Below are 13,446 nucleotides of genomic sequence, written 5' to 3' on the forward strand. Positions count from 1 at the left end.
CCTGCAGCAGCCATTAAGAGGAGAGCACTGGTGGCTGCAGTAGGCCATCCCAGGCTGAGTCAGTACAGTATTTATTTTACTCTGTTTGATTGATAAGAGCTTGAATCAAGGAATTCAGAGTTAAAATCATTTGATATGCAAATAATGTAGTTTGCACTCAGGAGGCTGCAGGAGTGTTTAAAGGAGAGTGCGTCTTAACATGGAAATGAAGTGGCCATGGGATGATATAGCTGTGCTGGGAGATTTGTCATGTGGAGGGTGTAAACAAATCTTAAGAATGAGGTGAAAAACAGCTTATATTAATGGGATAGAGCAATGCAAAACATCGTGGTGCTGAGCCTTGCGGTGACAGTGATATTAAAGAAGCTTAGATGAGCTGCAAGATGCATGAGTCTCCTGGTTAATGAATGACAGAGTTAATACCTCAAGGTGTAAAGGGCATAAGAGTATGTCTTAGCTGAATGTGTAAAAACTGTACCAGGTTTTGGAGCTGCTTCATCCAGCTGTTAACTTCCAGATTCCAGACCCAACCAGGAGCTTGGGGCCATGTTCAACGACCAATTTCTGGGGCAGAGCCTTTCTCTAATCCTCATCTGACCTTCTCCTAACACAGCTCCTTAACCTGAACATTCACTACACTTTGCTGCCCTACCTGTATACACTCTCTACAGTTCGTCCTCAAGGGGACACAGTTGTACATCTAGTTTTGCATGAGTAAGTGCACCAGATGGCCTTTGTGATAATCTTATTAGGAATAAACAATACAGGTTAAATATTGTTAGGTTCTAAGTATGTATATATGATTTCTGAAAATGCATATTAGAGTATATGTAGAGACAGCATCAGAATTCATAAAATACAATTTTGATGTAATCAGAAGAGTAATCAGAAACCATCTGTAATTTCTGTATATATATACATATATTATTGCCAGTCACTCTGAAGAGCTGCTATGAGATGGTTTTGTCACCTAATCAAATTCCACCATGCCATGATATGTATGTTATAATATACATCTTCTTGCCTCCAAATTCTTGTAAACAAACATGTTGACATCATGTTGTGCAGGGTTACCAGGACATTTTCATGTGTGCTTAATTCTGACTTAGGTAATCAGACCTTAGTTCTCACCTTCAGGTGTTGTTATGTGAATAAAAATGACCTAAAATTACCCTGTAAGGCAACAACACAGCAGCTGGGGACACATGCTAGGAGTCTGCACTAGTGGAAAAGCTGTGATAAGCAAAATTTCAATACTCTTGCACATTTCTATTTTCCAGCTCCTTTTATGCAGCCTGAATAAGCCAGGGTGGATATTGCAACAAAATAGTAATAGTTGTTCTTAAGCATGTTATTAGTTTTTCATTGTTTTTAAGTGGAAACCAGTAGCTCTTCCTTAGTCTCTTTTCTCTCTCTCTCTCTCTCTCTCTCTCTCTCTTTTTTTTTTTTTTTTTTTTTTTTTTAATTTTATTGTAGACTGAATATAGTGTTCAGCTTTGGCACATTAGCCCACTGACTGTTAAACCATAGTGTCAAGATTGATATATATTCTGGTATAGATCCAAATTAATTTCAGCGGATGCAAGAATGCATATAATTAGTGTTGGACACCAAGAAGAGGCAGAAAGTGAAAAAGCAGCACTTTTATTAACTCTCTGGAATTATTTAAACTGCTTGTGAAAACAGTAGCAATTTTGTTCCCTCAAAAGGTACAGCGCCAAAGCTAAAATTTGCCGTGCCATCTGGTGCATGAGCACACGAGTAGACATGTACAGGTCACACTTGTCGTATTACCAGCCTTGCCTATGCTAAAGCAGGCAGAGAACTCATATACACATGGGAAAGTCACTATCATTATGTCAAAGCCTGTCAGCCGCACCTCTTGTGACGAGCTGGGATTTATGATACTTTGCCAGTTCTGCTCTCTCAAAAGATTTACAGCATATCTTTTATGGTTGTAATTTAATTCAACCCACAATTTTTGTTTTGTTTTATTTTTAAAGACGTAAGGCTCTCGTTAGCTGTCAGATCAACATATCTAACTATGCATGCACATTTTCAGGAGCAATCTATAAGTGTTCAGCAGATGAAGCAGCTTTCACTCTGGGGGTAGCTTGGGACAGGCAGCTGAAGGGGCAAGGCCAGGAAGCAGCACAGCTCTCCTGACCTCTGTCAGAGCCTTTGGATTGGCTCACTAGTCTCAAAGCAGGAAACTCTGTCAGATATTTCCTACTAGGACATGCACATCAGAAATCCTAGCTCACAAATCTGTAGTTTGATGGGTTTCTGCACCCTGATACTGCAGGAGATGCTGGTGGAGCATTCTGTGCAGTCTGACAGGAGGACAGCTGCAGGAAATGCCCAAAGAAATATACTGGTACTCCAGAGGAATTGTATTGTTAATATCAGAAAATTAGTTGGAAAGAGAAAAACTTGGAAGATTTCATACATTCGACCAGTAGGACTACTACTTTTTGATCACACCTCACAGAAAAAATTTGGAAACCTCAACTTTTAAAAAAACTTTTACCAAAGTTTGGGATGCTCTGAAGAAATAGAGCAGTGGTTTGGCTGATTACTGCAGCAATAAGTATTGAAGGCCTTGGGTGGCTGCTGGTATGACAGCTGTATGTAATGCTTTGTCAAGACCTAAAATATCTCAGCTCTTATTGTACTCACTTCTGCTGAGTAACAAAACAATAAAACATGTAGAGATTTTATTTCCTGGCACAGATTTACAGGCTGCCATCTATTCAGATGCAATTAGAATATATTCCTTCCTTACATAGAAAATAATGACAGAATTTGCTGTCATTTTTTGTTCTTTTTTTTATTCCTGTCTAGCCTTATTTTTGTCCTTTTTAAAAAATTCTATTTATTTATTTATTTATTTATTTTTGCTCAGTAGCAGACATTACAGAGGTGTAAAGGGAAAACAGTGTCTTTTAAAGCACATTGCATGCATTGGGTTTTCCTGTTATGAATTTGTTCTCTGTTCCAAATCAGATATCATGATCTGTTCCTTACTGACTAAGATCCCAACCTACTTTAGATAATACCTGATCTGATTGTATATCTGCACTCTTTCATTTCCAGTGCAATGAGTAAGCAAAGAACAGATCTTAATAATCTGAGCGCCCTGATATTTCTGTGTGGAAGGGAAATACCTGGGCTACTTGAATTTTTGACTGAGGGGGTAAGATGCCACTGCTGTCAATGGAGGCACACACTAACTTACTGGCCATACAGGCAGGGGGGTGTCTGGTAGTTCTGCTGTAAGCCAAGTTAGGTTCAATTTTAGTTTTGTATGCTGACAATAATTTAACAGTAGGAGCAATATTGCTTGATATTGTATATCAAATTCTTCTGTTATTTAAAAAGAAAGAGAGATCTTAGCTTCCAGTTCTTTTAATATAATTTCTTTACATGTCAAATTTGAGCTGGATGTCCCAGAGCATTGTTGAAGCAGGATAAACCAAGAGGAGGGTGAAAATGTTTGATAATACGTTACAAAGAGATAAAAGGTACTAGAAAACTTACTATTTGTCTTGGAAGAAATAATTATGGCAAATTAGTCTAGTTTAATTATTGCAGTAATGTAAGTGACTTGTGTATTTTTGCTGTAATTATAGCATCACTAAAGCTACAATCCCTGAAAAATAAATAGTGTCTTATTGAAGGCAGCTGTTGAGGCAATTATTGTGGAGCTAGCAATGGAGAGCAGTGCAATTCAATCAGTGTAGCTTGCTAACTAGTATTTCAGTTCAGCATTTTGTGATAACGATTCACAGTATGAGTGTATGGCTGCAAAGAAACTGTAGGAAACCAGAGCAGCTCTGCATCCCCACACAGACCAGCAACATGTGCTGCAGGGAAAGGTGTTAGTATCCTTAGTGGAGCAGTTAAGAAGAGTGAATTCATGTCATCCCAGCTAACTTTTTATTTCCATAAAGCTTGTTTGGTTACCTTTTGGCGTATTTTGTGGCCTTGGGAAGGGCATTATTTAAGAATCTGAATATTTTTTTCCTTAGGTTGTTTGGGGAAATGCTCTGGCTGGTGAATTTGTTTCCCATCCTGCTGACAAGCAACCAAACTTTGGGGACCCCACTGGAGTCTTGTCCTCAGTCATCAGCATGTGATGGTCCAACCTCCCAGAAGCAAAGAAGGAAGCCAATTTTAACTATTTATTTTCCAGAGGCTTTGGAGAAGGTTGTGATAGCCCTAACCAGGCGGTTGCTATTTTGTTTCAGAACTCAGGAATTTAGATACTTTATGCATTTGCCACCACCAGATACTTTATTTCTTTAAAGAAAAGAAAAGGAAAGAAAAGAAGGGTACAGTTGGGTAAATGTAGGCCTGTGCTGGTTAAGGGCTATACTGTAGAAAGCTGTAAAACTAGATAAGTGGAAAAATAAAAATTGAAACAGTACGTAGATTTCAGTTCAAGCTTCAGGTCTATCAGAGTAGAACTATTTTTATGGCACGTGTCTAATGAATTAAAGTCTCCTTTTCAAAAACTATGTTCTTTATCTTGCTGCAGCACACCTTTCAATTGAATTTTAAAGCCTTTAAAAATGCAGATTCTGGGCTATCATGTTGCTTCCAGTCTTACCCAGTTTTCCAGGGTATTGTTCAATACATCAAGTAAAGATTGGAAGTGCTCCCTGACATCAGTCATTAGTGCCTGGGTCTCTTTTTGCAAGTTCTGAGTGCTGCCCTGCAGAAGAGAGGGGTAATTAATTATGCACACAGGATGTGTTGTGCCTTCAGGACAACTTGCATGAAACATTTTCTCCAATACTCCCCGCAGGTTTTTCTCATCTTCCCCCTTTCTAGTTTCCCTCTTTGAGATGAAAGTCATAAGTACTGTTTTTACTGTCGCGTAGCCCTTAATGAAGAACAAATAAATGGAGGTGCTGTAGTGTCATTGAATCATATTTTCTTAGGTTGGAAGGGACCAACGGGGTTCACCAAGTGATCCCATCAATATGTAAGTCTTCCACCAGATATTTGAGTTCCCTGACACTGATGTTTCAAAATTAAACTTTTTCAGGGTTAACTAATAAATATTGGTCCTGAAGTTGTATTTTACTGAAGGACTTCTTGTTGTGTGTTTACTATAATGGTGATTCCTAGTAATGCCTTTCTGTATCCCAAGAGTACAGCATATGATCTAAACAGATTGGTAAAGCGTGTCTACAATTAAATTTGACAGGAATAAACTGCAGTCACTAATCTCTACTGACTGTGTTTAAAAATAATCTAAAAGTTGCTCTTTGCTTTAAAATTCTGTAGTGAGACAGCCAAGTTGCCAACATCTCGTAGGAGGATCAGTGTACATTCAGGACTGAATGAAATGCAATCTCCCTGTAAAGTAAGGAAGTTGGACCTATTTGTTTGACTCAGGCTAATGGCCCTTTATGTTTCTTCAAGTTGCTGCCTATAGCTTAGAAAGGCAGAGGAAGTACTGAAAACTTTTGCATCTGTACTTCAGTGAAATGCTTTTAAACTGAATTCTTTTTATTACAATGGAATTGTTTCAGGAGCAACAAAGGCTAAAACAGAAAACTAGGATCAAATGTTTTTCCTCTTGAAGCACTGCTCACTGGTGAGTACTAAATTATTATTATTTATAGTTTCATCAAGTTATAATGTGCGCAGGCAGAAACAGTGGCTATAGCTGAGTGTTTTACTTCTAAGTTAGAAGATAACTGTGGATTTGGAATGCCATTTTGTCTATTTTTTGTGTGCCTGACTATGGAAGAGTCATATTATGTGGTCAAATGTCCAAGGACAAAGAGTTTTGCTCTAAAAAGTTAATTAAATGAATGAGTATTGGGGCACTGCATTTTTGTTAAGCACTATTTTTGACAAACAGTTTTGATAAAAAGGCAAACTCACGTGAATATTTACTCATGTTTAATTGTAGTTTTTCTTTAATCATTGTAGCTTTGAGGTCAGCCAGGTTATTTTGGATGTTCTGCTGGAAACTTATGGTAGTTGAAATAAAAAGTGAAAATACTGTCAGGTGTCTCATTGGTTATAGACCTCAAAGAACTCAGGGAGCATTCTAGGACTATTTTATATAAACATTTCTCTTTAGATATCACAATAATAGTTAATGAGGTGTTGTGGTATCTGGCATGGCAAAAAGCTCTGTGAGAAATACCTGAGGCATAATGTTGTGGATGAATAATCATTTTTTCCTTTCTAGTGTCACACCAATCCTGGCATTTTAGTTATTATTCTGCCATTGAGATTACTTTCCATTCCTTTTGGATAGATATCACCACCTGAACTTCTTCCAATACATCTTTTCTCTTAGCTAGGTGCTTGTCAAAGAATCTCCAAACTTCTGTCCTTACCTTTTCATTCTTCTAGTGACAGAGCAGTATGGTGAAACTATTAGAAAGAAAAACAAAACATAAACTAGGTAACACTGGGAGGATCTTCTCCCACATCATTTTGGTGATGCTTTGGGGGATACAAAGGTAACATTATGTTCCTAATCTTGAAAGACTTTCTGGTAAAATCACCCTTTGCAGGTCCCTTCATTACAGAAAATGAGATTTCAATAATAGTTACAAAATAGCCTTCTTAGAATAAAATTAGGTAAAACTGCCCCTTTGTCACAAGATGTAATGTGCTGAATTCATCAACTTTTGTATTTCCTTCATGATAAATTGGGAGTGCTACGCAAAGTTTTGTATTACTATAGCAACCACTTCATTTGCTTTAATATCTTTTTTTTTTTTTTTTTTTAATGAGTTTGAGATAATTATATTGAGATAATTATATCTGCACACAAAAGTATCACTGAAAAGATTTTTTCTTTCAACTGTCATAAACTTTATGGACAGTACAAGGTTACGCTGGCAGTCAAGTCATTCCCTCACTTGAGCAAAGTTTGCTGAACGTGTGACATACACTGTTAAGTCTGTAGTTGGTAAATGACCAATTCTTTATCAATACTTCATTAATAACAAAGTTCAGTATTAACTGTAAGATCAACTGTTTGCCAAGTCTTCACAGAGGACATGCTCATGTTTTGGTATTTTAAGGTAGTTTCCTTAGGGTTGGTGGTCACTATGAAAGTATTTCCCAGCTTAACTTAACTCTGGTGTAACCCCTAACTCCTATTCATTCAAGGACAGAGAAAGAAGGAGCAAACAATGTGAAAGTAAATGCTGCGAAGCATTTGTTGGGCTGCCTTTTCCTTTGGTGATGTTTATTTCTCAATGCTCTGATGTCATGGGTGCAGCTAACAGCCTAAAAAGATGGTTAAGGTACGACAGTTGGAAATTGTTAGAAGCCGCTCCAAAACCTGGTACAGTTTTTACACATTCAGCTAAGACACATGCTTATGCCCTTTACACCTTGAGGTATTAACTCTGTCATTCATTAACCAGGAGACTCATGCATCTTGCAGCTCATCTGAGCTTCTTTAATATCACTGCCACCGTAAAGCTCAGCACCACGATGTTTTGCATTGCTCTATCCCATTAATATAAGCTGTTTTTCACCTCATTCTTAAGATTTGTTTACACTCTCCACATGACAAATCTCCCAGCACAGCTATTTCATCCCATGGCCACTTTATTTCCTTTATTTTTTTCATTTATTTCCATAAGATGCACTCTTCTTTAAACACTCTTGCAGCCTCCTGAGTGCATGCTACATTATTAGTGTATCAAATCTTTTTAATGTTGAATTTCTGCACTTGAGCTGTCATTAGTATCAATCAACAGAGTGGAAAATATGTGTGACTTAGTGTGGGATGGCCTGCTGCAGTAACCAGTGCTCTCCTTTTCAAATGCAGCTGGGGAGAGCTGAGCTCCCATCCCACCTCCAGCTTCTGGCCTTTAATTGACTCCACACTGCACGTGAGGGCCTTAACAGAGTCATGATCTAGGGAGAACTGACTAGCCACTTGTCCCATAAGATCATCTTCATTTCTAGGTGACAAATGGTATCCTAAAATTCACATTCCAACTACAAATGACCAGTTCGAATCATTTGCCTGTTAAACAATTTGCATTTCTAAGTATCCCTAATGCAATCCCTTTACTGTTGAAAGAATAAAGAAGACAACAGGTTTGGATCAAATAACTATGTAAAACTTATTTTGGTATTTCTGTGTTTTGAAGCATGAATAACCACAGAGAAAATATGTTTTCCTTCAGGCAAGGTTGTAATTCCTTAGATAATAAACATTACCAATGTGTAAGATTTGGTTCTTCTATGACCTACTGCTTACTAACTTGAAGAACAGCAGTTACTCATTCAGAGATATGACTAAGTGATTTATATTAATGATTATGGCTCAGAGTATTGTGATCCTTGTTCATTCTGCACTGGTTGCTTTCTCTGTTTCTCCTTTCTGTCTTCACTAACTGTGGGGGAAAAAGAAGTACTGTTAAAATATTTTGTCTCTGATTTGAGGTCTTATCAGCTATCAGATCATCACAGGCATGTGAGAAACATGTACTGCTCTGACTAGAGTAAAACGTTCAGCAGTGATTGCTTTATTGCTGTAATTTAAAGATTCACAACAATTTATTTCCTTGACTGCAGTAAGAAATGCAGAATTTCTTCCTCTTTCTGCAGTCTATGTTTAAGTGCTATCATTGAAGTCACCATTATGGCTTTTACTGGGCTTGAACTTGTAGTAACAACTCATAAATAACACTCAGCTTCAGCTTCAGAGTATGTTTGTTGTCTTTGTCATATCTTGTTGGCTCAGAGGTGTTATTAGTACCAGGATTATGGCCCATGGTTAGGCATACAAAGACTTATTTAGCTATGAAAGGGTAGAGTTTATACAATGTCCAATTGCATTGCTCTTAGAATTAGACATACTTTGAATGTGAACTTCAAGCACGTTCTGCTTTGCCATGACAGCACAGTTATTCTATTGAAGTTATTTCTCTACCTGGTTAATAAACAAAGTCAAAATCTTTTGGTTACCAAATTCTGTAATATGAAAACTACTTCTGTTTTGAGACTAAGTTCACATGATGTTATCTTATGTTATCTTGAGCTGTGATGCACTTTGGGAAAAGGAGACAGCTCTGAACAAATTCATATCTGTTTTCTTCAAAGTCCCACTGAGAAAATAAATGTTTGCTATGCATTTCCTGAGGCTTTCTCAGTTCTCTCCCTTGACCAGATTTACACTAATCTCAGTTCAGTACATGAGGAACATTCCAGGGTATGTATACTTTATTTTTTTTATTCATTTTAGTGAAATTTTTCTTGCTCAGATTGTCTTTAAAATTGGTTACTTTGTTATTACAGTTATTATTATGTTGTTCTAAAGGAAACAAAAATTAGGATTTTTTAAAATTTATTTTTATTTTTCTCCTTTTTGGAAACCTGTAACAAGTTGTACAGCTTAGCAGTGGCATGCCTGTGTGCTCAGGTCTGCAGCTGCAATAACAATCTCCTAGGGAGCCCAGGTAAGACTTCTGCCTAGAAATTTCCATAAAAGAGCTGTCTCAAACAGGCTTTCAAAGTCTCTGCTGAATATTGTGTTCACTGAAGCTTTAAGGAGGAAAAAGATGCCTATGTTGCAGCAAGCGTTTGCTTTCTTATGGACATTAATGAACTTTCTGGAAGTATTTTCTCTTCCATTGCTCTCCTTACTGATCTCAAGGCTGCCACTAGAGCACCAGAGGGTGGTAGTGCAGTAGGCAAACTGTACAGTGAACACATCTGTTGTTCCGTGCTTTCACTGATTTCTTAGGAAAGTGCTGAAGAACTGATTAAGATATGAAGTGAACCTTTTCAGGTTGAATTCTACTGAGCTCATAATGCTTACTTTGTAGTTTTGAGAAAAGATGTGCCTTTACCCAGATTCCTATGTCTTCATCTGATAAAGACATAAAGTACCATGCATGAGAAGTGAAAAGTTATCAACCTAACTTTTCCTCTACTCTCATTTAAACACTGGCCAGGTCATTTAAGAATTCCAACCTATCAAGCCAGAGAGAGCATGCAATGACTTTGAGACAAAGTCTAAGATACCGTTGTCTAAATAGAATGTGCTGGTCTCCAGCTTTGCTTCAGCACAGTGCGTTTATTCACTGTTGATGCAAAATAGAGAAATAACCCATAGAGTCCCCCATCTTCTCTCTCTCTACGAAAGTTGGAAATGTGCAGAAATATTTCTTTTGTCATTCCCTGTGGGTTGGGCCTGTTATATTGGAGTTTCTAAAGTCTTTTTAAGATTTGTGTTTGTTTTATATAAATATATGTATATACATATATATGTATACATGTATATATTTTCATTTGAACAATGTGAGCATTTTTATTTCAGTGCCAAATGAGATGATTTGGGGGGGCATGAATATCATCCATGTGATCTGCTTGTTAATTGATGGACGAGTTATATGGCAGGCTCCCAGGAGTCCTCGAAGAGCTGAGCTGAATTTGGATGGGTTTTCTGCTTGTGTGCATCTGCCTCATTAGTTTGCCAACATGTCCTGAAATCCTTGGGAGGAAAGTCATCACCAGTACAAGCTGACTTACTTCAGCAGAGTTACAGCAGGAACAGGCTGGGTCTCCTGCCAACAAACCTTGCAGTCGTGTCACATAGAATCTGAGACTCCCACCAAAATGTAGATTTAATATATATGCAGATATATTTGGATAGTAATAATAGGATATCTGTGCCCATACTGTTTGGAGATGCCCTGAACATGATCCCTGTGTTTCTGTTCCTAAGAAAGAAGCTATGAGAGCAGCTATGGGGCACCCCAACCATAAGTCTCCACAGAATAGCAACACAGTGATTCTTTGGAAAGAAGAATCCTATGCAGTTCTCTATGTAAAAAGCTGCACACATTGCTATAGCAAACCATTCTAAGCATCTGCAGAATCATTGTCTTCGTCATCTGTATGGAAGAAAAAAATATGAAGCATGCAGATGATGAATGTGGGCTAATCACCACCTGACATCCAGCTAATAAGTAACTGAGCTAGGAGTGGAGAACAGACCTATGGGTCTTTGCTCTGAACTGGTATGTGCACTTCAGTACACAGAACAGTGATAAGGACTGATATCTCCTACTGAGGGAAGAGAGTTGTATCTTTCAGATCTCCTTTCAGAGAAGGGAGGAGACACAGATGGCAACTGCCTTGTAACATGCAGAATGTAAATCAAGCAAGTTCTTTTTCCCAGGCTTGAGTGATGAGTGTTTGAAAATGGAATTCGCCACAACTGCTTCTAAAAAGGGTTTGGCCGCCTTTTTTTCCTTGAACATAGCCATGACTTCACTGTAGAGCTCCCATCTTGCTGAAGTGATATATCAGAGTGGTTTCACCCATGCAAACATTACATGCAGGGAATACAGGAGAACCAGCACGTTCCTCTTGGATCTTTGATAGGTGTCCTTCCATGACAGTTCCTGTTTCTTGGAGTTGAATACTACGTCTTGACCTGAAAGCTCTGTTGTTGATATCCATTGTAGATAAATCAAAACAGGCTGGGAAACCTGCTTGATTAACACACTTGTGAAACCTTTTTGTTCAGTGCTTTTATGCTCTCAAATTGCATAGAAAATGTGTACTAGTTGATTGATAATATGAGATTGCAGCACTACAACTTCAGGAAAGCACTTAAACAAATGGCTGTGTGATTGCAGACATGTTTAAATGAAACACATGGCCATATGCTTTGCTGAACTACGTACTTTCCTGGAACAACTAAATTCAACTTGGAAAACAGAGATAAGCAAACAAAACCTCCAGAATCATTGCTGTCTTCCTAATCCATGTGACACTGTTGTGTCTCAGCGTGCACTCATAAGGCAGTATATCTTGCAATATTAAGAGGAATGTTAGAATTACATTTCTTGGTCTTGTCTGCACATGTGCAGACATTTATGATGTTGCTACAGTGGAATGGAGAGGGTAAGATACCTAAATACCAGGCTGCGCTTCAAAAACAGTCATTGAGAGTGGTGGAATTTGTCTGTGTGGAGAGGAATGATTCCAGGAGAATCATAGTAGTGTGTGTATATGATCGATTCTGAGCCTTTCAAGAACCAACTTGGTTCACAAGCCTGAGCAAGTCTTAGGTGAAATGCAGGAGTTGAGGGCATCCATCACAATTTGTGAACAATTCAAATCTATCTCACCCACCTCCATTTCATTGAAAAAATAATTTCTAAGTACTCTTAACAGTATGAAACAAAAGTTTTAGTTTGGAAAGTAGAGATTTAATGTCATAATTATATCTGCTGTAAAAAAAGTCAAAGTTCAGTTTAGTATTAAGGCTGCATACTGTGATTGAAGATTCTTCCCTGTAAACTCTCTTCTGTGCTATTCTTTCATCTTTCTGTTGTACTTTTGATGTTTACTGCTACGATCCCATCAAATCTGTTTAAATTAATATTAGCATTAGTAATTCGTTGTTCATTGATGAAAAAGTTAAATGATCATAAATTTGATTATCTATTAACAATTATTTTAGTAAAACTTTTTCCTTATTTGAGAACCTTTAGTGACTTCGTACAGTGATTAAAGCAGAAATGATAGACAAGGAATGTGAAGGTTGCATGAAGTGTCTAGTAACAATGATATGGAAAAAGAACAGTAAAACCATTAAATCATGCAATATGGTCAAACTTATTGGCATTTTATTGCTGCTTTTCTTTCAGTTACAGAACCTGCTGAGTGATACAGAACCAAAATATTATTAATTAACCAGCCATTTCTTGGCTACAATAACCACAGTAACTAATTTTAGCTCAGAAAGTTTCTGCAACCTGCCTGTAATTATGTATGTGCCTGCCATTGGTAGATTGGTTAGCAAACAATGCAATGAGCTGATAACAGCAGAGAATAAAACATTGGTTTTGAGACTGAGCTTTACAACCAGGATCAGCAGATGAAGGTAGCAGAGGGGCTTTAAGGTAAGTCATCCCATTTATTCCATCTGTGTTACTGCAGACCTTCTCTTTGCTGCTGAGCCCAAGTCACAGAAGTTGCATTTATGAATTATAAATTATAACTCCTTGTTTTAGAAGTCTCAGTTTGTGGAGGAGACCTTGAGAATGAAAAAGCTGCAATACAATGCTATGGATGTTTGCAGGGCGGTGGGGAGAGTTGGACAAAAAGAATTTTAATATTCTTCTTTATTCTTAATATTTTAGTTTTCAGAAAAATAAATGTTACTTATTAAGGCTCCCAGCTGATGAGTATTCTGACAGTGCTACAGGAAGCTTAGAGGAGGAACTGCTGGAATATAACTTCCTCATTGTAGAAACAGGCCTTAAATATGTGCTTTTAAATATACAGCGTAGTGGTAGGTTTTAAATGTGTTACTTCCCTTAGGAGGTAACTATAATCGTAAAAATAGCTACTAATTTTGATATTAATGGAGAAAATATGAATAGCACTATGTTATTTTTAAAAGCTTAGATAATAATCACTGTAGAA

At 37.5% G+C, this 13,446-nt stretch overlaps 1 protein-coding gene across 1 annotated transcript in view; it reads left to right on the top strand.

Moving 5' to 3' along the window:
* The first annotated feature begins 12,800 nt into the window (after nt 1-12,800).
* Nucleotides 12,801-13,446, top strand: part of SI (sucrase-isomaltase) — a 42,420-nt gene continuing 41,774 nt past the window's right edge. Inside the window, exon 1 of the mRNA XM_015872037.3 lies at nt 12,801-12,920. The gene's annotated coding sequence lies outside the window, so the exon portion shown is untranslated. The remainder of the gene's footprint in view (nt 12,921-13,446) is intronic.

This window comes from Coturnix japonica, chromosome 12 (assembly GCF_054131305.1).
Source record: "Coturnix japonica strain WE chromosome 12, WE-NBRP24, whole genome shotgun sequence".
Lineage (NCBI taxonomy): Eukaryota > Metazoa > Chordata > Aves > Galliformes > Phasianidae > Coturnix > Coturnix japonica.